The following is a 24,671-nucleotide window of genomic DNA, read 5'->3' on the forward strand; positions in this document are numbered from 1 at the left end:
CCATTGTTGTGGGAAATACTGTCGTCGAAAGTACAAATCTGAGGACAAATTCTACACTAAATGCAGTTTTGGATTTCCACGTCCAGTAATATCAAAAGGAAGATTTAACAGTTTTATGTCATCTTTGCGACATACTATCACAAGAAAGTCTCCAAAAAATACCTACAACTTTAGAAGAAATGAAGAGACAAAATATATAACTGACTATAACCCAGTCATTTTGTCCATGTGGAAAGCTAATATGGAAATTCAATATGTTTCAGACAATTCCATTGCTGTTGCTCGACATGTAACATCGTACATAACAAAATCAGAAAAGACGGTATTGAAGGAAATGTGGGGAGAGATTTCCCACGAGAAGAGTCTAAGAAAGAAGTTATATACTTACAGTTTGAAGATGTTATCTCATCGAGAAATTGGAGCGTATGAATGCGCGGATCGGTTATCATCTGCAAGTCTATACTCCAAATCTAGAAGAATCATTTGGGTGAGTCTAGGTCTTGCTGCAACACGAAACCGAGTTCTTAAATCTGTACAAGAAATTGAATATTTAGCTGAAAAAGAGCCAGAAAGTACAGATATTGTGAAAACAAATATATTGGATACATATTATCCAAATAGAAGTCATCATCTTGAGAAGATGTGTCTCTATGAAGTGCTGCAAAACTATATTTTTAAACAGAATATTACAGAAAACATCAATAATGGTATATATGCCGTGATTGGTTCTGAAGGATGTCTGGTGAAACAAAGAAAAGGACATTTGATTAATCACCATAAACTGAGTTGCGAAACACCTGACAAAAGGGAATTTTACTATTTAGCTCTCTTGCAACTTTTCACGCCATGGCGTTTAGAATTGGAATTACTTGGAGATTTCGAGAGCTATGAAGATTCCTTCAATGCAACTAAAGATAATATAGAATGTCCTGTTTTTGCTAATTATGTGAAAATGTTGAAAGATGAAATTGAGCAAGAAGCTAGAATTGCAGCTGAGATTTCTAGAGACAGTTCTCAAGAGAGTCAAACTTCTGCTTCGTTGAGTCAGGACCCACTGGGAGAACCAATTGTTCAAAATGAAGCAGCAACTGCTATGGAAGAAGAAGAAACAGCAATGTATCAAGGTCAAGAAGATGTAACAAACTTAGGAAACTTGGAAGAACAACTAAATCTTGAGCAGAAAGAAATATATGAGCAAGTGAGAGAACAGATTGACCAAGGATTACTTCATGAGAAGAAAGAGTGCTCTTGCTCATCAGTTGAACCTATCCGGATGTATGTGAGTGGACAAACTGGAACAGGCAAAAGTTTTTTAATTAAAGTAATCACAACTTTTCTACAGAAAACAACTGAGTCGCATTTGTCTTGTGTTGTCACTGCTCCAACTGGATTAGCAGCCCACAATATTAAAGGAATTACTTTACATTGTTTATTATTGCTACCAGTAGAGCATGAAAACAAATTAGAATACCACAAGCTATCTGGAGAAGCTTCTTGTGAAGTTTCAAGAGTCTTGAGGAAAATGAAACTTCTCATTATTGATGAGGTAATCATTGTATCAAACTTAATGCTTGCTTTTGTGCATTTAAGAATGCAGCAAATTCTTAAAACAGAGTATGATCTATTATTCGGAGGAAAACACGTCATAGTTTTTGGAAATCTTCTACAACTTACTCCTGTAAAAGGACAACCAGTGTTTAAAACACTGTCGCATGAAGATACCAGAAAGTCTTTGGGGAGCATTGGAAATGTAAACATTTAGTCATATTTTGAGTATAAGGAACTTATTACAAATGTGCGAAAGGCAAATGATGCTGATTATGGAACTATTCTTCAAGATACAAGAATTGGAAAAGTGACTGAACATGGCAAACAAGCTTTACAGAGAAGATTACTTTCCAATTTGTTTCCAAATGAAAATATTGTCCCAGAGAAAATATACATGAGAATTGCAGAAAACAAATCTGTAATCTGCTTAATGCCAACACTACGTGAATGTTCTATATTCAATGAAGACATGTTAAAGTTGGAAAATGAAGAAATTATAAAATTGAAAGCTATTGATAAAATAGAACATGAGGGAATCATTATTATTTTTACTGAAAAGTTGAAGAGGAAATTGGATTCTTTAGAGAAATCGATAAATAAAACTGCTTGTTTAGAAAAGAATTTGTATTCATGTGTAATCTGTAGGGTAATTTTACGACGTAATTTGAATGTGGAAAAGGTTTAGTAAATTGAGCAATGGGTAAAATTGTTGATTTTGTTAATAATGTAAATAGAGATGGGATTGAATTTTTGAAAATCAAATTTGATGAAATTGCTGAAGTACAACAATTTAGTCATTGTTCATCAAGGTTTTTGCTTGTAAAAGATTTGTATGTATGCAGAAAACAGTTTTCTTGTTTGTTTGGCATATGCAGTGACCATTCATAAATCTCAAGGTTTAAGTGTAGATAGTTCTTTAGTGAATATTGGAAGTACAGTGTTTAAAGAGGGTATGGCATATGTTGCTTTGTCTCGAGTCAGAACTTTATCTGGATTGTACTTGATTGATTTTGATGAGACAAAGGTTAGTGCAGATGCAAATTGTGTGAAAGAGTATAATAGGTTAAGAAGACAATATGCACCCAATTTAGGTCAATATCCTGTATTTGAAAAGCGTGTGGTAGGTAGAAAAAGAAGATTTGAGAATATCTGTAGTGAAACTGTAGAGAAAGAAAAAAAACAAGATGAAGTTGCACCTCAAAGCAAAAAGAAAAAGGACAGTGTGGAAGAGAATGTTGGTTATCGGTTTGAAAATAGTTGTGGTGTCAACTGCTATGCTAATGTAGTTGTTAATGTTGTTTTTGTTCTTGAAAGTTTGCAACTGCAAATTGTTGAAAATCGGGACGAAAGATTCTGTTCATTGTTGTATTCTGTTTATGAGAAATGTAGTAGTGATAAAGTAAAATTCAAAGTGTTTCTGATATTCAAAATGGTTTTGGACATATGTTCTGGTTCTAGTCAATTTACGCAGAATATTCAGCAAGATTGTGAGGAATTTTTTATGTTTTTGCTTGGTGTACTGGAAGATGAAGGTATAGATATTGAAAACCTTTTTGGCCTTTATTATAAATGGCAACATGACTGTCAAAATTGTTTCTTTACATGTAGCACTAACATAGACATTGAAAGATTCATATATTTGACTTTACCTGACTGTGAATCAGTGTCTTCTAATAATCTAATTAGAGGAGCAAGTCAAAACATGGAGTGTAGCCAATGTAAATCAGAAATGTCATCAACATTATGTTTACAAAGATATGCACAGTATGTAATTTTAACGCTGCAACGTTGTAGAGCTGATGGAAGAAAATTGGAAACTTTAATTAAAATGTTTGTAGCTTGTCAAGTTTCAATATCAGGAAGAACTTTTGTAGCTGTTGCAATTATTTTTTATGATTGACCTTCTACAACATCTGGACATAACACTGTTTATTTAAAATGTCTGAAAGGTTGGATACATTGTAATGATAGTCAATTAGTTTTTAAGCAACGTTTGCCTAAAGAGTTACCAAATTCTTAACTAATATTTTTGAAGCCAAAAGTTTAAGATCAAAATAGGGCCTTTTAGGATTACTGCTGTTAAGGTAGATTAGTCTGGTGTTGTAGAATATTTTGTAAGTGAGAGTGAGGAGCTTGAAGGTTATCCTCTTGTTGATATTGAGGCAGTGTAGGTGTATCAGGTAGTGGGTGATGCGGCTGCAGCAGGGGACATTGATAATCACTCAGGTGGAGGTCTTTTGGATTTGTTGTAGTTGTTGTAGGTGTTTGGCTACAATTCCATTGTAGAGTGTTTTGCCACAGTGTAGTCTGCTGCTGATGAGGGACTGTGTCACTGTTCTTCTTCTTCTGGTTAGGATCCACTTGTAAATGTTGTGGAGCATGTGGAGGGTGTTATAGCAGTACGAGGAGATGGTGTAGACTTGCTTACACATGGAGAGGGAGGAGTTGAGGATGAATCCTAGGTTGTGGACATGGTTGGTAGGTGTTGGTACTGTCCACAGTGTAGTCAGCTAGCAGGAGTCGTCTGAGGCTGAAGGGGTGGGTCTGAGGATGAGTACTTTCATTTTGTGCGAGTTCATGTTTAGAGAGCTGCTCTTTATGTAGTTGGTGACGTTCTTCATTGTGTCGTGGAGGTTGCTTTTGGTAGTATGTGGATTCTTGGTGAGGAAGAGGATGAGCTGGGTGTTGTTGGCGTAGGAGATGTTGTTGAGGTTGTGATGGTGGGCTACTTGTGTGAGGGTGGCCATGTAGATGTTGAACAGGGATGAGCACTGGGGGACGGAGCAAATGATGTAGGTGGTTTTGGATCAGAAGGCTGGGAGGCAGACGCTCAGGATTACTATTGAACAATTTACAAACTAAGAAATTGACACATACTATTTGGCCGTGTGGAAAAGTACGTGAAACCATAAAGGACTTGTTGTTGTATATTTAGTCAGCATATATTTGTAAGTAACATTATTTACAGTGTATGAAAATTAATCATAATATTTTGTTATGTTATGAATGTTTGAGATGCGTCATATTTACGTAAGAAATCGCTCTTAGAAAAAAACATTTAAAATATGTTTTATTTTTATTTTTTAGATTGTTATTGAGAATGTTGTATGTTTTTTTTCAGATAATCTTATTGATTGTCTTTTTTTTCGTCCGCTGTTATGTGATGAGTACTATTGAACTCACTGTTTCTAGTGAAATTCAATATATTCTGAGAACAGCAAAAAAGGCAAATGTAATACTTTACAAATTATTTTGTGTTGTAAAAGATATATTGTAACTGTATTTTTTTGTCTTCCACAGATGGTAATTTTAAAATATATCATTTTTTATTATTTATTATGGTTAAGGTTACTGCAAGTAACTGTTAAAAATGGTCGATGGAATGTGCTTCAACCAAGCTGAAGTAATAAAACATGGATGGAGAAGATAAGTGTGTAAAGATGGTTGGTATCTTTTAAAGATATTAAAAAAAATATATACTGAGTGTACCTGTCAGAACCCCTAATCAGTCAGTGGATACGACAATGACTTATCTAAACCCTAGCTGGCGCAGGAGAGATGAAGAATCCACAAGGAAACATACTTGGAGTGCTTTAGTGCAACAGAGAAATTCTAAGATGGCCACCTGGAGGAAAGACGCGGTGGCGGTCTAGTCATTTACCACACACCTGGGGGGAATCCTTGGTGAGGCGCGTGCTCCCTAACGAGTACGCACTTCACCTAAGACATTTCCGAGTTCAGACCCATTTTCAATTGTTCCATAGATATTCTTGAAGAGAAAGCACAAATATTTCTGAGAGAGTTAAAGAAGGTTCCCGGTTAAACTTACCGTAGTTATCGTGCCCGCAACAAGAATTCAGCTTCCGAGTTGGAAGAAGCCCGAACATTGCACAGCGGTTGATTTTCCCATCGCGGCTCCTTCCAGGCAGACGGACTCGTGTTCAGCACCTGAAGAGCAGAGAGAACAAGAAACCATACAAGAAACCTAAGTGATACATTATAGTTGACAAAGGTATATTCTTGGAAAATAATTGTATGACAAGTTACTGTGTGACTAAACTTACCTGACATTATAGACAATATTGAATGTACTCAGTCGATGTATTTTCTTTAACCTAAAACAAGAAATGATAAAATCTGGATAAGCAAGGTCTTAAGGGAAAAGAACACATTGAGTAAGGAATACCAGAAAGACTGTTCAATTAAGAAGGAACATTAGTGAAAAACACACGATATTCAAGGATTGACAGAATAGATAACAAGCAACTGCATAAAGAAAGGTTGGTAGAAGAACGCAAGGAAATTAATATTATAAAAAGTAGACAATAAACTGAGAGGCCTAGGTTAATGAATGTTATGTAATTTTAGGTTATCAGCAGTGAGAAAAATAAAGAACCGCAAGCTACAAGGTTGCAGATAAATACTAGAGGAGAGGCTAGTTCGAAAGACCAAGGGGTAGGTAATTAGTAGCGTTAGACTAAGTTATAGATAAGGAGTAGGGTAGGTTATTAAATAATTGTTATTTGTTAGTTTCCGTTATGTATCCATTTGAAGGGATTGTCTGTGAATAAAACAAGACAGCCAGAGAAAAGGTGCCAAGGAGGAAATGCATAGGTCGCGAGCTAGTCTCTTCTTCTTTATTATTTTTTCCCATCCCCCTTCTCACGTACTTTATTTTTAGAGATTAGATTACAAAGTTTGGTTCCTGGAGGATCCTGGAGGGGGAGTTGGGAACTAGCCTCATCTGTTCCTGTGCAAGTATTCGGTAAGAGTTTCTGAGCTAACTGTACCTGACAGTACCAGTGTTCTATACCTGTTGTTCTGAGTATTTTTGACTTATATAAGGAATTACTACTTTCTAATTATGTTAAAAGGTATGTACTGGATAAGTCTTTAAGAGTTTATTTGTGTGAAAACACATGAAGTATTCAAAAAGTAGTGTGATAATGATATCTAAATATACACAGATACACAGTGTTATTCTGGACAATCAATAGTATCTTTTGAATTTTACTAAAACACATTTACTATTTTGGAATGGGTAAGGTGAATGGACATATTCTTCATTTTTTAGTACTGTATTTTGCTATAATAGCCTGAGCACTTTCCTATAGTCATAAGGAGTGACTGGTTTCAAAATTTAAGAAAAGCTAAGAACAGTATATCCTTATAAGTAATTATATTTGTATAACTTTGTAAAGGAGTAAAACTCTACTAATGGAATGTTATTAGATAATGGTATTTATATAATATTTTTTGTAGGCCAAAATAGGTGAACACTCTAGTTTTGTATTATATATTACAAAATTAACTGTTTATATGTTTATACAAGGAGCAAAAACATAAAGGAAAAATTATGGAAAGAGAACAGCCTCATACTGAGGAGATTTTAGATATTACCTTGAGTGTAATTGAAGAACTAATCGTATCTGTCACTGGCAATGAGAGTGAAGGAGGTGAAATTAGTGCTGCAGACATGAGCTATGATTTCGAAGACGAAAGCTTTGATGTAGATTTTCTGGAAGCATTAAATTATGTTGAAATTTTAGAACAAATTAATTCCGAAACTGCTAACGAGGGAATTGATCTGTATGAACTACCTGATGAACTTGTTTTGGAAGGTCTGTTAAATTATGAAATGTTACAAGAATACATTTATTGTTGAAAAATAATACAAGTTTGAGCACTATCTACTAATGTATTCATTATAAGAAAAGTGAAGCACTTGCAGATTCAGTTATACATTCTTTAAATGTTTGTATTGATTTAACATATGCAAAGTGGGTCTGAGGGTATGGATTGCTTAAAATCCCTATGGAGTATACATGCAGTCTTGTATGCACCTGCAAACGTGTGTTTTATACCATCGATCCCCCAGTCTGTATCCTTAGACTTCCACCAAACACTCTGACACTGCTGTTTTAGTATTGTAGTGAGCTAGTCATCAGTATGTTCTTTTCCATTGTACCATGGTAAAACTGAAGCTGTAATACATTTAGTGAGGAACTTTCTTTGCAGAACTGTAATGATCCACTCACTATCTATATACTCATGGATTAAAACAGGCCTTAGCCCATAGACTGTTTCAAACCCCTATAGACTGTGCATGCACTGTTCTATGCACCAGAAAACTTATTTTTTATATCTTCAATTCCTCAATGTGTATCCTTACACTTCCAGCAAACACTAACATACTACTGTTTCAGTATTGTAGTGAACCATATAGTAGTATGTGTTTATCTATACATTGTTGTAAAATTAAAGCTGCTATGCATTCAGCCACACACTCTGCTTGCAGAATTGTAATAATCCAGTCAGTACCTAAGTACTCTTGGTGCAAAGTGGGCCTTAGGGCATGGACTGCTTCAATTTCCTATAGACTATGCATGCACTGTTCTATGCACCTGCCAATTTACCTTTTATATGTTCAATTCCGCAGTTTTTATCCTTACACTTGCACGAAATAATCTATCATTCCCGTATAGTTTTGTAGTGACTCATTAATCAGTGTGTAGTAATCCATTCACTACATTCAAACAGTAATCAGCAGATGTACAATAAGTGGTACATCCCAAGAGATATGCCAGTTATTGTGCACTGTGACATAACCACCATGGATGCACTGTAGTTACAATGTGGTGTATTATTGGACAAAAACGGTACAGATATGTGATGTATTTGTGTTGTGAAGGTGGCACATTGCTTGACTTGCGTTGAAAACATAATGCAGCTCCAGCAATGTTCTTGGGGCCTTATGCCTACAATGCTGTGTCAAGCCTTACACCTGTTTCAAGCAGATGCAGGGTTTTGATGCAGCATAAGCATAAAAGTGACTGAATGAAATCTTATAGATTTCACTTAGTCACTTTTAGGAGGCGTTCCTGCACCAGAACACCTCCACACCACCCCCCCTCTCGCATGAAAGTCTCCTTCTGGCGCAGGGCTTTACAATGTGATGCACCTTCCATATGCATGTCATTGTGAATACCACACACTACGGCACATCTTTAGCACCACCGCTGCATCACGAAAGTGATGCAACAGATGTCTAAAAGAGGCACAAGGGCGTGTGTAAATCCGTTCCTAACACATACAAATTCACCCAGGTAGCTTCACTAGCAGTGCAAATTGAAGCATAGACTTGTAACATATTTATATGGATATGTTACGTTCAAGTGCTTTAGAAGTACTACACTATACTATAAATACCTTATAGATTTATGCTGTAGTACTTCCTTATAGTTCTGCAGTTTCACATTCACCATACAGTAGTAATGTATTCATTCATTCATTTATGAACGGCACATTCATTCTGACAAACTTTTACAGTACATTGAAATATAGTTCTTTCTTTGAGCAGTGTAGGTAGTTCTAAAAAGAAGTGTTTTTTGTGTTTTTAGTTTTCTATTTTTTTTGTACTTTTGAACCAGTTTTTTTTTTAAACTAAAAAAAATAGAACAGGAACTCAAAAAATGTCCAAAAGGAACAAAATGAAATGTAAAAAAAAAATTAGGACGTTGACAGCGATGCTCATGCTTCCTGCGTTTTATGAGGTCAATGGACTGTTCCCCGTAACATAAAAGTTCATCACAATAAATGGAGAGTATTTTAACTTCACTAAAATCATGTTCGATCTGTGGTTGTGGACCGCTTTCCGAAGGTGGTGCACTTGATGTACTTGCTACAGCAGCAGGTGGATCCTCTTGCGATCTCCGTGTTGCAGTTCTTGCAAAATTGTTGGGGTGCAAGGTCTTCACGTGCAAGCACCATTGTTGCAGTGCCAAATGAATATTTTTTTGCAGGATTGACCCTGGAAAGTGTAGTTTGGCAAATTGTACAGGTCACAAGAGGTGCTTTGACGTTTTTTTCCTCTTCAGTAAATTGTCCATCAGAGGAGTTGCTGAAAGATGAGTCCATAGGTGTTGTCATCATTCTAATTTGACAGGCTTGAGGGAAGAGATACTTCTTCTTAGAAAGTCAAAGTAGAATGATTTAAATAGGAGGGGTCTTTCAAGAGTTGGAATAGGAAGTGTTATGAAGCAATCTAATCTCTTCTTTTTAAGTTAGATGGCCTTGCGTACGCTTACGGTGGGTTTACTGTGCTCTTACGATGCGAGTGTGAATGACGTACTTCCGCGATTTGGGTAATTGTTTTTAAAAGAAATATACAATTATTATAAGTTAAAAAAAGCTAGTTTCATGATTATCCCAGATAATATCTTCGCTTAATATGTATATTAAATACATAAATATATGTTTTTGAACAATTAGAAACTTTCGCGCCTTACGCATACAGGACACTGTACCTGACGCCACATGGAAGCGTAGCTGCAAAGCGTAACGTCAAAGCGCATTGGTGACGTGTATGCGCAGAGTATAAATTACTGTACAAAGTATAGTGAGATCACCGTACGCGTATGGTAAGATTATCCCCCAAAAAAAAACTATAGATAAGGAGTTATATAGAATTTATTTTTTATTTTATTTTTTTACATTAAGAATATGAAATATAACTTAAAAAAATAAACATAAATGTTTATACTAAAAATGTAGGAAATTAGTATAAAAAGAAAGAAATATAATTAATACATTTAATAATTATCATTTACAAAACCTTTGAAATTCACTGAAAAAAACAGAGGTTTCACACATGTTATAGTTAGGAATTAGCCTTTAAAAAACCTTAGAAATTCACTGAATAAATCATAGGTTTCTCACATGTTATAGTTAGCTGGACATTTCACTCATACAAAACCATTGAAATTCCCCCGTTATAGTCACATTTTAGATCACTCTTGACATGGTCAGTGACATCACTCATGACATCACTGATTACATCTCAAATGACATCACTGATTACATCACTGATGACATCATCCTTGTGAAAGAGTGGCTGACCTCCTCTTAGCGTAATATAACCCTTAATACACACATTCAAAAATAGAAACTACAATTTTCAAAAAAATGGAGATACCAATACCAGTTAGAACAAACTATTTAGTCATTCCCAAATATACATACACATCCACTCATTCACCAATAGTTCTATATAGTCACTCATACATGTACTCACTCATCATATGTACTCATACACCTATACATCCTGTTACACACCTACACTTATACATAGAGTTATTCCCACACATACTCACACATGCAAATAAACTATCAAACACCGATTTACCTTCATATACAGGTCTACACACCCAACTACACTTATTTCTACAGAACCGTACACATACTTACTCTCTTAAACAATCAGTTATAGAAACACATACTTATTTATACAGGACCTCCTCCACAGCAACAGCTGGTGTAAAAAAGGGTTGCTATGGTGGAGGACTCGATCTTGTTCACATTGGTGGACGTAGAGATTGGCGATGCTCGGAGCAAAAATACTCCTAATTGAGGTCCCAGAAATTTGAAGGAAGAATTCATCTTCAAATTTGAAGAAGTTTTCAGTCATTGCTATTTTGGCGCAGTCCATGATAAAATGGATAGGCGTAATGCTGTTAAGATCGCGTAGCGACAACAACTTTTTAATGGTCTCTAAGGTCTCCAACTGTGGAATGCAGGTGTAAAGTGACTCAACGTCGAAGCTGACCAGCAGGTTAGTCTCGACGTTGAATTCCACATCAGGCAGCATTCGCAGGACATCAGCCGTGTCCTGGAGGAACGTAGGCATTTCCTTCACAATTGGTTGAAGGAAACAATCCACAAAAGTGGAGAGGGGTTCCAAGAGAGAACCAATGCCCGAGATAATGGGGCGGCCCGGCGGTGGTCTAGTGGCTTTATGTATATAAAGGTCGATGGAAGAATAAAATGGATAAATAAGTGTCTAAATGTTTTTTGTAAAATTGATTGTATAACTGGCTTATTAAGTATATTTTAGTGAATACATGTATTAGCGAGTAATGTTTAAATATGTAAATATCTGTATTAGTGTCTCACTTGGTGTAAAAGTGGCTGCATGGGTTAGTGAGTAGCTACATGAGTGTCTATATGGGTTAATATTTGGATTTTTGAGTATCAGAATGAGTGTCTGTATGGTTTGGTAGGGGGTATAACCTAGTGCACAGATGCATGAATGAGTGACTCACAGTTTGTATGTGTTTTGAAGACAGCATGTGTGTAGGGCTATATGGGTGAATGAGTGTGTGTATGGATATGTTAGTAACTGAATGACTGCCTCAATAGTGTCTTTATGAGTAAGTACATATGTGAGTATTAATGTATATAAGTAAGGATATATGACAGTGACAGATTGGAAGAGTTCCTGTATAAATAACCGCCGAACACACAACTTGCGTTTGGGCCGTCGCGCATGCGTTATGGATCCTGCCCTCGTGATACACTACCTCCGTGCAGTAATCCTGACAGCGCACGCGTAAGCCACTTACTTTAGTTGCGCTTGGCTCGGCGCTTGCGCTGCAATATAGTTAACTGTCGGCGTGTCGCGCATGCGTCGGTAGCCTTACAAGCTCCGAGCATGCGCGCCTTTAATACAACACAGCATAATTGAAGGAGCCGATTGATCGTTTAATGCGCAAATTGGCGCGTTTGGCCAATCAGCAAGGGTATAAAAGGTCGCGCCCCCTTCCTATCCGTCACCTCCACACCCTCTTGGAGGCTCGCCTGAGGTACCGACGGATAGGTAGGTGGGCTCGCTCCCCCTGTACTTTGCCATCCTTTTGATTATCTATATACCTTGTTCCTAATGGTATTTGAGTTTTATCATCATTAGGCTTTAGCTTATAGCTTACAGTTTTCACTACCTCCTTTCTGACCAACCTACAGCTAGCCTATTTTTTGACAAAGGGGAGCCAGTTTACTTTTTTAAGACAACTGAGTTATGTTTAATAAAGGATATACAATCTAAACATAGCAAGACTTTGCTTTAGAGTTTGTTCATACTGCAAAGCCTTATAGTATAGCTATGTCTCCTATTTTTACAGAGCGGGGCCTCTACTTCCCGAGTGGGTGCCGGGTGAGGTGAGGTTACTTCACACATAATGCTGGGTGAGTACACTTTTTTCAAATTAGTAAGCATTCTTGTTAACTTTTGAATCAGGAGAACATTTTGTCTCTTGATACAGTGGTGAGAATACTCATTCACCACTCCACGTGTGTTGTCTGTCTGGCGTTGGGTTACTTGTGGAAGACTAAGGATAACAGTTCTCACATTACGCTTTTTGTCTGTATTTGTTTCCTTAGGAAAGGACGATTCATTTATAGTTTCCTCCAGTTAACATTGGGGCTCCAAGTTCCTGGTAGGAGTACTGTTTATTATTTGAATTGTTATTATTTTCTATATTTGCAGTTGCCTCTCTTTGACATCATGGTCCTGACGAAAGCTGGGTAATATCCTTTACAGCTGAAACATGTTGACCACACTGCACAGCGCTACATTATAGTTATATTTTCGAACTATACAGCGCTTGTTTTAATCAAGACACTAGAACAGTGCCCAATAAACATATTTTCTGTTCTGGTAGTTATTTTAACACTTCTATCACACATTTTTTTCACTGAGCACTGCACACTCATCAATACCACTCTGAAATACACTGTGGCTAGAAGGTAATCACGATTTTCCTGTCTCTACACCATCAATTGATGTGTTGGGTGAGACTTGGAATATACCATCCGTATCCCAGATGACGATCGATCCGCCACAATGGTGGGCTGATGGGAATTTTTTCAGCCAAGTGTAATTCCACGTAACTGTATTCCACGACAGCACACACGATTTCTGACTCGGTGCCTTCTTTTGTATTTATTCATAATAAGCTATGCCCAGGGATCTAGAGTGATCCTGATCCCAGAAATGTAGAACCATAGTAAAGTGGCGTAGAAGTGCTGGGAGATGTTCAGTATGACTATTTCGTGTATGAAGCCCTTGAGCTATCCCACCCTCGTGGGTACTATACCTGAGCTGGGCTGAGACGTTTTGGAGTTGTGTAGGGTATCAATGTAGACTTTATATGGACCCCATATATCTTTGGGACACGCTGTGCACGGTAATGTGCTGGATTATATCTTGCTATTTGTGATGCAGTGTGCTAAACTAGGCAACCAATCTTGTAGTGTGGTGAAAGTCTTGCTGCCCCAGCGTAATGCGACTTTTCGCTTCGCCAGCAGTAAACTAAGGGATGCCAATTTTCTGATTTCTTAAGGAAAGTTTGCTGTGTAACCTAGGAGTGCCACCTCCGGAAGAAGAACAATAGTAAGACCAAGGATCTCACCTAGTGTTGAGTGTACTAGATCCCAGAAGGGGCTTATGCAGGGGCAGGTCCAGGAGAGGTGGGCAAAATCGGCGTGCTGAGTGCTGCATTTCCGGCATATGTGTGGTCTGCTGGGATCAATTTTAAGAAGGTTGGCCGGCGTCATGTACATTTGTCGCAAAAACTTGTAGTGCAATAACTTATGTTGACTATTCAGTGAGATTTCTTTTGTGGCCCTACAGCAGGCTGTCCATTGATCTTCTGTGATCTGGTGACCCAAATCTGTCTCCCATTCCATACGTATTTTGTCATCTATAACAGGGAGTTGCTTGATGCAAAGTTTGTAGAGTTTTGATACAATGTGCACTCCACTGTTGTTCTCAAAAATGAGGTACTGAGGAGCGAATGAGTCAGGTTTTAACGGAAAATCAGTAGGCATAGCTCACAATGCAGAGTACAGACATTTAAGCACAAATTTATCCATGAACGTGGCCTCCTGGAAGCGGGCTCCCTCAGTGGCCGAAAAGATGTGGCCGTCCGGATAGAGGTCACCTATTGTTAAAATATTAAACTTAGTCAACGTGCATTGCACAAGTTTCTCACCTGAAATAGGGAGCCATCGAGCATTGGGAAGCGGAATAGATGAAGAATATAAAACTTACAAACCTGCATAACGATGGAGCCTGTTCCATGCCAAACTAGTGGTCGAGACTGTCTGTATATCTACTGGGTCCCTAGATTCGCCTCTGGGCAAAACGGCAGCCAGTCGCTCAGGGAGGACCAAGTCTGTCTCTGGGCACAGAAATGGAATCCTGGAGTGCGGATGGTACCAAGTGAAGGCGAAACTACAATGTGCCACTAAAGAGTATAAATAAAAATCTGGAACCCCAAAGCCACCCCTATAATATGGTAAAGTGAGTGTTCTCCATATAACCCGCAGCTGTTTGCCACCCCAGACCAATCGAATCAGATGGGATCGTAATGAGGAAAAAAAACTGTGCGTGAGGGAAATGGGAATGTTGCAAAAAAAATACAAAAATTTAGGGAGAATCATCATTTTAATTATGGCAATTCTACATGCCATGGACAAAGGCAGTCGTGGCCATCGCTCCACCTGAGTCTCCAATTTTAGTATTGCTTGTCAATAATTAAGTCAGATAATTTGGACTGGGTCATGGTGTATATGAACACCCAGATATTTGACTGAGACTGAGCACCATTCCAAAGGGAACTCGCAATCCCACGGTGTCGTACTGGTGGTCAGAGGAAAAACAAGAGATTTGCTCCAATTAATGCCTAATCCAGAATGCTGCCCAAAGCAAATAATCTCCCTGAGGATTGGATCCAGGTAAAAGTGCGGTTCCCGAACATAGAGGATAGTGTCGTCAGCATATAAAGAAACCAAAAGGTGGCCCGTTTTAAACTGCAGTCCCGTGTGTAGATGTCTTTTTTGGAAGTGCCGTATTAGGGGGTCCATGGCAAGAAAGAACAGTAGAGGCGATGAAGGACAGCCCTGTCTCATGCCATGTGTCAATGAAAAGGAGTCAGAGATGGTTCCGTTTAAGCGAAGTCTGGCCGTTGGTCAACTATATAGTAGGCCTACTGTGGCTATAAACCCAGCGGGCATGCCCATGCGATGCATGATGGACACAAAGAAGAGCCACTCCAGTGTATCAAAGGCTTTTTCGGTATCTAGCAAAATTGCCGCTGCCAAAACCTCAGGGCTTATTCTATGGAGCACCGCAAACAGGGTTTGTAAATTTAAGGAGGTTGAACGGTGGGGAACGAAACTTGATTGCGCGGGAGAGATGATGAATTCCATTAATTGCGAAAGTCTATTGGCGACAATTTTTGTGAGGATCTTGTAATCGACATTTAATAAAGAAAGTGACCTATAGGATCCGCAGAAGGAGGAGTCTTTACCTGGTTTAGGGAGGAGAATGATAACCGCTTCACTTAATGTAAGAGGCAGGGCCTGTTTTTCCAGAGCGTCAGCATATACTTCAATCAGCTTTGGCGCCAGGAGATCAGCAAAGGCTTTATAAAATTCCCCCGTAAAGCCTTCGAGGCCAGGGGCAGAGGGGCCGCGCAGCACTTTAATTGGGCCACGTACCTTAGTCTCAGTAATAGATTCAGCCATAAAGTCTTGCATATCTTTTTCTAAGTACACAAGGGCCGCCTCAGAGAGATATGACTCCTGCGCTGTAGGGTCATGACACAGCCTCAGCATATATAACGTGGTGTAATATGACTGGAATTCATCCTGGATGTCAGAGGGGGATGTGAGTACAGACCCGTTCGCGGAGCGAATCTCAGTAATTCAGGCCCTGCTGTAGGGTGACCTAAGAGTTTGTGCTAATGTGCTAGCTGAGTGGTCTCCCTCTAAATAACGATGGGAAGATTGATATTTGCCTAAGTAGAGGCTCTCGCGATCAGCTGTCTCACTATAGTCTGCAAGGAGGGTCAGCCTCCTTCACTGTGGAACAGATGCTGGGGCATGTTGAGATTCGTTGTCCATAGCTGCCAGGTCACCCTTCAGCTTGGCTAGCGTTTCACGTAGAGATTTAAGCACACCCGCATGTTTGGAGATGCAGACGCTGCTTATGTAGGCTTTGAATCCCTCCCACAGCATTGCCCAGGTGTCCACAGAACCTGTGTTAATAGTGAAATAATCCTCTATTGCCTCTCCGATCTCGTGACAACAAAGATTGTCAAGGAGGGCCCCTCCAGGGAAGCGCCACTGCCTCTTGTACTCCTCCGGCTGCGGGACCCGAAGACAAAGTTGAATCGGTGAATGGTCAGAATATGTTCTAGGTAAGTAACGTCTGATACCAGGAGGATACATCGGGGGAGAGGAGCCAGAGATCAATCCTCGTCCATGTATTGTGTTGATCTGAATAATGTGTGTGAATTGTGAGAGTCGCATTACTCCTACGCCATATGTCTATCAGTGCAAACTGGTCACAGATGTCCAACAGGGCGCGTCGCGCTCGCTGCTTCGTATCTGGAGAGGTTGAAGTACTGTCCAAGTATGGATTAAGCAGTGGGTTGAAATCCCCACCCATGATAATCCTACTAGGTTCTAGCTTGGAGAGTTGTGTGTGAAATTCATGGAAAAATTCTAGTGAATCAGTGTTAGGCGCATAAACACATACCAGTGTGACCTTATGTCCTATCAGGGACCCCCCGGTAATAGTTTACATACCCTCCCTATCATTGACAACCAGCTGACAGTTCAAGGGGATCCTATTATGTATAAGAATTGCAGTTCCTCCTGCATAATTTCTAAAATGAGCAAAGTATCTGTGTGCCCCCCAGCTTGAAGCAAAACGCGCAGTGTCTGAAACTGTTAAGTGTGTTTCTTGAAGGAAGGCAATGTCTATAGCATGCCTAACCAGATAATGCACCACCTGCCGTCTTTTATGATTCTTATTTCAGCCACATACATTCCGGGACAGCATAGACAAAATAGGGGGACCTCTAACCAAACCTGCCTGTGCGATCAGTGAACTTTAAGAAATCTAACGTAATCAAATTCAAGAATAGAGCAATAGACCAAAACAAAAAGCAACAACAATCATCAATAATGAAAACATTATAGCACGCACATGCCCCCCTCCCACCACCCAGTCCTACTTCAATAAAGGTAAGGCATCCCCCAACCTGCAACCAAAAGACAAAGCACCCAATAGTTGTACAATGGAACAGCGCTACGTCCAAAAGGTACATCACAACCAACAATAATAAACCCAGGGTTTCCACCAGGGGGGGTGGCAATACCTCGTCAGTCAACCAACTGTGAAGGTTATCTTGAACTGTGACATAATATAATCCCAACTCAATCTAAGAGCAGTAAAGAATAACAGTATGTCAACGTCACCCAACACCGGAACCAGAGAAGAGTTCTAAGCTTGCAACAGATCCACTGTGTGGAGGGGATGGGCCACCCCTGTCTTCTTGCAATTGTTCATTGTTACGTTTATAGGTGCAACAGAATTCTTGGACCTCTGTAGGATTATCAAAAAAGCGTGACCGCCCCCCTCAACACCTCAACCCTTAGCCCTGCGGGATGTAGCATGCCATATTTGAGGCCAAGATTATGAAGCGTGGCTTTTACAGCGGTAAACTTGCACCTGGCTTCTTGCACCATAACAGTGAAGTCTGGGTACAGAGCGATTATAGAACCTTGCCAGATCGTATCTCCGCACTCTCTTGCCAATCGAAGGTCAGTATCACGATCCTGGAAGTTCATGATGCGGGCAATAAGAGGTCGAGGGGGTAGGCCCGCTTTAGGTCAAGGTCCCAAAGTACGATGTGCCCGCTCCACTACAAACCTAGACGTGAAGGAGTCTCTACTGAACAGATCCAACAACAGTGTTTCTATGAAGGTGTCCAGTCAACCCGTGGCGGTGGATTCCGGAACCCCAAGGATTATTGCGCTGACTGCTTGCTTGAAATTCTTCATTCTTTATGGGGAGGTCTTTCAATATGCGTTCTATTCTGTCTAGTCTCTTGGTCGATTGCGCAGTCCCATCTTCTATATCGGATATCCGTGCCTCCACCACATCTAGCCGCCTATCATGCACCTGAATCTTGGTGCCCATTGACTCAAGAGTTTTTCGCCAGGGAACCGAAACGGACGTCTAGTGCCTGAAAGTCAGCTCTCATCTTCTGGAGTCACTCTGCTGGAGGGGCTGCGGAGACCACGCCTCGGTCTGGGCTCAGGCCTCTCTTGGCCAGGTCTGGACCTTCATCTGTGCTTTGCTCCGGGAATCTTTTCAAATGGGAGTGTTCTTTGTTTCGGGTCCTTCCGGCCCATGCCTCTGGAAAATGTGTGGGGTTCAGGCAGCTGGACGAAAACGCCCAAGAAATGCCTTAGGGAGCGCCACCCAAGACCCAGCCAGAATCACTCCACCCAGCCGTCATAACCACACCTTGTCCACGATTCACTCCAGTTGTCAGAACAGCACCCACAGCACCCCAAGCCAACCATCTGCAGCGCTGGGCCCTCAGTTCGGAACCGCAATATGGCAGTGCGTCAAAGGCAAAGGGACAGGAGAGCGATAGGTAGTGTGTCAGATGGAACTATGGCTTGAAGTGTAAGGGATGTCACCCAGGGATCAGGATCTGTTAACAAAAGAACGCTGTGGGCCCAGGACCAAGTGCACACTGGGGCCGGGGGCCGCTCTTCGCAGAAGAAGCATACTGCGTAGACGTCCAGCAGGGGAAGAGGTGTGGCGCAGCAGCCAGGGCAACTGACGCCGGAACCCAGGGGCTCACGGTTGGATCCCTAGTGCCAGCGGCAGACCAGCCAAGCACCATGTGCCTCTGGGCAATAGCTCACTTAATCTACCCAAGGGCCCCCAGTGCCTTGACACCTTCAGGTAATTGTTCACGCTTTACAAATACTGGACATTTATTTTATTTTATTTTATTTAATGTAGGGGTAATGCAGCCCAAGTGATCCGATTGTGAGAACCAGGCACCAGCTGAATCGCACTGAGCAGTGCTGTACATCTACGTTCAGGCCATTAATAATCAGGGACTGCACAGGAGGTGTACTGGGCATCAGGGGCAACAGGGGGCCTCAAGCTCTTCCCAACCTGCAATGTCTGAACCTCCGTTACGATCTTTGCCACCGCCTCCCAAACGCTAGTCTGTGCCAGAGGGGGTATACGATTCAGAAAAGGGGGTGGTGATGAACAGAGTGCCTGAATTAAGCAGACCACTCTTACCCAGTCCAAAGATCAGGGCTTGATCCATCACCGTTTTTTAGCTCACTGCACCATCCCAGCTCAGAACTTGGCTATATGCAAATTAGTCTGTTCCTGTCCCAGTGCATGATGGGAACAGGGCAAACCAAACTACCAAGCCAATTCTTGTACTGGGAAGGAAACAAGCTTCCGGGGACCGGTTTCTGCCATTTCAGGCGTCGTCGGCCCGGCTTGCTTGAATCCTGATGGTGCAATGAGCAAGGGACTCACATCTGAGTATACCCTTCCACGCTTATGGTGGACTAAATGATTCAGAAAAGGGGGTGGTGATGAACAGAGTGCCTGAATTAAGCAGACCACTCTTACCCAGTCCAAAGATCAGGGCTTGATCCATCACCGTTTTTTAGCTCACTGCACCATCCCAGCTCAGAACTTGGCTATATGCAAATTAGTCTGTTCCTGTCCCAGTGCATGATGGGAACAGGGCAAACCAAACTACCAAGCCAATTCTTGTACTGGGAAGGAAACAAGCTTCCGGGGACCGGTTTCTGCCATTTCAGGCGTCGTCGGCCCGGCTTGCTTGAATCCTGATGGTGCAATGAGCAAGGGACTAACATCTGAGTATACCCTTCCACGCTTATGGTGGACAAAATGATTCAGAAAAGGGGGTGGTGATGAACAGAGTGCCTGAATTAAGCAGACCACTCTTACCCAGTCCAAAGATCAGGGCTTGATCCATCACCGTTTTTTAGCTCACTACACCATCCCAGCTCAGAACTTGGCTATATGCAAATTAGTCTGTTCCTGTCCCAGTGCATGATGGGAACAGGGCAAACCAAACTACCAAGCCAATTCTTGAACTGGGAAGGAAACAAGCTTCCGGGGACCGGTTTCTGCCATTTCAGGCGTCGTCGGCCCAGCTTGCTTGAATCCTGATGGTGCAATGAGCAAGGGACTCACATCTGAGTATACCCTTCCACGCTTATGGTGGACAAAATGATTCAGAAAAGGGGGTGGTGATGAACAGAGTGCCTGAATTAAGCAGACAACTCTTACCCAGTCCAGAGATCAGGGCTTGATCCATCACCGTTTTTTAGCTCACTGCACCATCCCAGCTCAGAACTTGGCTATATGCAAATTAGTCTGTTCCTGTCCCAGTGCATGATGGGAACAGGGCAAACCAAACTACCAAGCCAATTCTTGTACTGGGAAGGAAACAAGCTTCCGGGGACCGGTTTCTGCCATTTCAGGCGTCGTCGGCCCGGCTTGCTTGAATCCTGATGGTGCAATGAGCAAGGGACTCACATCTGAGTATACGCTTCCACGCTTATGGTGGACAAAATGATTCAGAAAAGGGGGTGGTGATGAACAGAGTGCCTGAATTAAGCAGACCACTCTTACCCAGTCCAAAGATCAGGGCTTGATCCATCACCGTTTTTTAGCTCACTGCACCATCCCAGCTCAGAACTTGGCTATATGCAAATTAGTCTGTTCCTGTCCCAGTGCATGATGGGAACAGGGCAAACCAAACTACCAAGCCAATTCTTGTACTGGGAAGGAAACAGCTTCCGGGGACCGGTTTCTGCCATTTCAGGCGTCGTCGGCCCGGCTTGCTTGACTCCTGATGGTGCAATGAGCAAGGGACTCACATCTGAGTATACCCTTCCACGCTTATGGTGGACAAAATGATTCAGAAAAGAGGGTGGTGATGAACAGAGTGCCTGAATTAAGCAGACCACTCTTACCCGGGCCGGGCCGAAGATGGCTGCAATGCCAGAAACCGGTCCCCGGAAGCTTGTTTCCTTTCCAGTAAAGAATTGGCTTGGTAGTTTGGTCTGCCCTGTTCCCATGATGCACTGGGCCAGGGACAGACTAATTTGCATATAGCCAGGTTCTGAGCTGGGATGGGGCAGTGAGATAAATAACGGTGATGGATCAAGCCCTGATCTTTGGACTGGGTAAGAGTGGTCTGCTTAATTCAGACACTCTGTTCATCACCACCCCCTTTTCTGAATCGTTTTTGGCCACTATAGGTGTGGCAGGGTATACTCAGACATGAGTCCCTTTCTCACTGCTCCATCAGGATTCAAGCAAGCCGGGCCGAAGAGGCTGAAATGCCAGAAACCGGTCCCCGGTAGCTTGTCTCCTTTCTGGTGAAGAATTGGCTTGGTAGTTTGGTCTGCCCTGTTCCCATGATGCACTGGGCCAGGGACAGACTAATTTGCATATAGCCAGGTTCTGAGCTGGGATGGGGCAGTGAGATAAATAACGGTGATGGATTAAGCCCTGATCTTTGGACTGGGTAAGAGTGGTCTGCTTAATTCAGACACTCTGTTCATCACCACCCCCTTTTCTGAATCGTTTTTGGCCACTATAGGTGTGGCAGGGTATACTCAGACATGAGTCCCTTTCTCACTGCTCCATCAGGATTCAAGCAAGCCGGGCCGAAGAGGCTGAAATGCCAGAAACCGGTCCCCGGTAGCTTGTCTCCTTTCTGGTGAAGAATTGGCTTGGTAGTTTGGTCTGCCCTGTTCCCATGATGCACTGGGCCAGGGACAGACTAACTTGCATATAGCCAGGTTCTGAGCTGGGATGGGGCAGTGAGATAAATAACGGTGATGGATCAAGCCCTGATCTTTGGACTGGGTAAGAGTGGTCTGCTTAATTCAGACACTCTGTTCATCACCACCCCCTTTTCTGAATCGTTTTTGGCCACTATAGGTGTGGCAGGGTATACTCAGACATGAGTCCCTTTCTCACTGCTCCATCAGGATTCAAGCAAGCCGGGCCGAAGAAGCTGAAATGCCAGAAACCGGTCCCCGGTAGCTTGTCTCCTTTCTGGTGAAGAATTGGCTTGGTAGTTTGGTCTGCCCTGTTCCCATGATGCACTGGGCCAGGGACAGACTAATTTGCATATAGCCAGGTTCTGAGCTGGGATGGGGCAGTGAGATAAATAACGGTGATGGATCAAGCCCTGATCTTTGGACTGGGTAAGAGTGGTCTGCTTAATTCAGACACTCTGTTCATCACCACCCCCTTTTCTGAATCGTAGAGGGGGTATACGGCAGCGCGGCCTCAGATCCGAGCGCGAGTCAGGCCAGCTCCATCCCTGCGACGGTGTCTCACTGACAATCTGAGAGCCAAAGGGGGGAGCAGAGACAAACCCGACCGGCACCCAGGACACTCACCGGCAATGCAGGGCCCCAATTCGCTCCAGTTGCTGCGCTGCGGTCCTCAGCAGCAGTGTCCTGTCCCGACGATTGCACCAGCTGCCATTTTCTTCACTGCCTTTACATGGGCGCTTGTCCCCACATCGCATTCCCACAGGCTCCTTGCCGTCTCGGGGGCATCTATGATTATGTGGCACCACTCCTGGGGAGCATCGGCAACAAGATCACGTGAATCGCTGCGTGTGATGTGGGATTACACGCTGTTATCGCTGGTCGGCTGGCGGAGCCTCAACGCCAGGCGGCCATTCCTGTCCGCGGCTTGGCCACGCCCCATCACAGTGAAGGTTTCGGTAGATAAATTACATTTTTATTGTTGTTGAGCTCCATGAGACTGCATATTCTAGCAAGCTGTCTCCCCATCCTCCCCGTCCTCACTTGCACCAGCTCCCACCCAACTGCCACGTCAACGCTGCTTTCCACAGCCCACTGCCCCGTCAGAACACAAAGTTGTAAAATAAATATTTCACTTATTTTATTTATTTTTATTAATATAATTTATAAAGCACAACTAATTTCGGTAGGCGTCTTGGCGCTGTAGGGACACAATAAAAAGTTGCTGCACTAGTTGTCCGAGCGAGTTTAGGCTGTGGCTGGGTACCTGTTACTCCTGCGGGAACAGCCAGGTCTTTAAGGGTTTTCTGAAAGTAAGTAGGGAGGGGGCAGCTTTTAGTGTCAATGGGAGCCTGTTCCAGAGCACCACTGTGGCCCTAAAAATGCTCTTCCCGCCCAAGTTGGTTCTTCTGAAAGGAGGAACAATTAGGTTCAAGGAGCCAGGACATACTGATTGAGTTTCTCTCTAAAATAGGCTGGCCCCAGTCCATGCAATGCTTTATAGGCCAGACAGAGAGCCTAAAACATACATCAATGTTTAATCAGCAACCAGTGTAATTTCCTGATGGCCCCTCTTGCTGATTCATGTTTGGGGATTTTGAGGAGAAAGCGAGCAGCGGCGTTTTTCAGCATCTGGAGCCTCTATTCAAGACCCACTGTGAGAGTAAGATAAAGGGTGTTGCAATAATCTATCTTAGTGAGAACCATTGCGCTAAGAGCCGTTCTCAGGAGTTCAGGGGGCAAGAATTGTTCAATCTTTTTTATGAGCCTTAACGAAAGAAAAGAGGCTGATGTCATTTTATTCCTTTGATCCTTAAACTTCAGTTCTTTATCTATCAGGACACCTAGATTTTTGACTCTGTTAGAGGGTTCAGGAAGTGAATCCAGTTTGGGTGGCTGCCATTCCAGCTTCCAAATTGAGGGGTTGTTACCAAAACTAAATGACACAGTCTTAGTGGCATTTAGTTTAAGGTAGTTATAGTCCATCCACTTACTGACATTGCTCATACATGTTCTGAGTGCCATGCCCGGGTTTTTGTTCCAGTTTTGCCAGTAACACTTCAATTTGGGTGTCATCGGCATAAGACGCCAGATGAAAGCCTGCGTTTTTGATGATTGTCGTGAGTGGTGCAACATAAAGGTTGAAAAGTGTTGGGCTCTGTGCCGATCATTGAGCCAAGACACACAAGAGTGTGTCTCAGTGTGCACACATGTGTTGGTACGTAGGAATGCCTGTGTGTGTGTGTATGTGTGTGTGGGTGTGTGAGTGTGTGTGCTTGTATAAGTGCATGTGTGTGTGTGTGTGCATGTCCGTGTGCGCATGTCTGTGTTTGTATGTGCTCATGCCTGAATGCATATCTGTGCATGACTGTATGTGTGTGTGTGTGTATGATTGTGTGGTTGCATCTCTTTGTGTGTACAGCTGCAGGTGCTTGTATTTCCAAATGTGTACATGTCTGTGTGCACTTTTTTTGTCTGTGCATGCATATTTCTTTATATCTGTGCTTGGACGTTTGTGTGTGTCTATCTGTGCATCTATTTTCATTTTTAAGGTTTAGTTATTGCACATAACAGGCCCAGCAGTGCGTCAGAGCTCTTTACTAAGAACAATATCTGGTACAATA

At 42.0% G+C, this 24,671-nt stretch overlaps 1 protein-coding gene across 23 annotated transcripts in view; it reads left to right on the plus strand.

Annotated features, from left to right (window-relative positions):
• Positions 1 to 24,671, plus strand: part of LOC144755528 (polymeric immunoglobulin receptor-like) — a 348,962-nt gene that overhangs the window by 83,961 nt on the left and 240,330 nt on the right. For 8 of the 23 annotated variants that reach the window (XM_078644541.1, XM_078644555.1, XM_078644549.1 and 5 more), the window contains one exon: positions 12,504 to 12,567. The exons of 8 other annotated variants lie outside the window; for them this stretch is intronic. The gene's annotated coding sequence lies outside the window, so the exon portion shown is untranslated. Of the gene's footprint in view, positions 1 to 12,503; positions 12,568 to 12,762; positions 12,819 to 24,671 lie in introns of all 23 variants that reach the window. 7 more of the 23 variants (XM_078644556.1, XM_078644550.1, XM_078644548.1 and 4 more) reach the window with 1 other exon arrangement.

The sequence above is a fragment of the Lissotriton helveticus genome, chromosome 5_1 (genome assembly GCF_964261635.1).
Source record: "Lissotriton helveticus chromosome 5_1, aLisHel1.1, whole genome shotgun sequence".
NCBI classification, from domain to species: domain Eukaryota; kingdom Metazoa; phylum Chordata; class Amphibia; order Caudata; family Salamandridae; genus Lissotriton; species Lissotriton helveticus.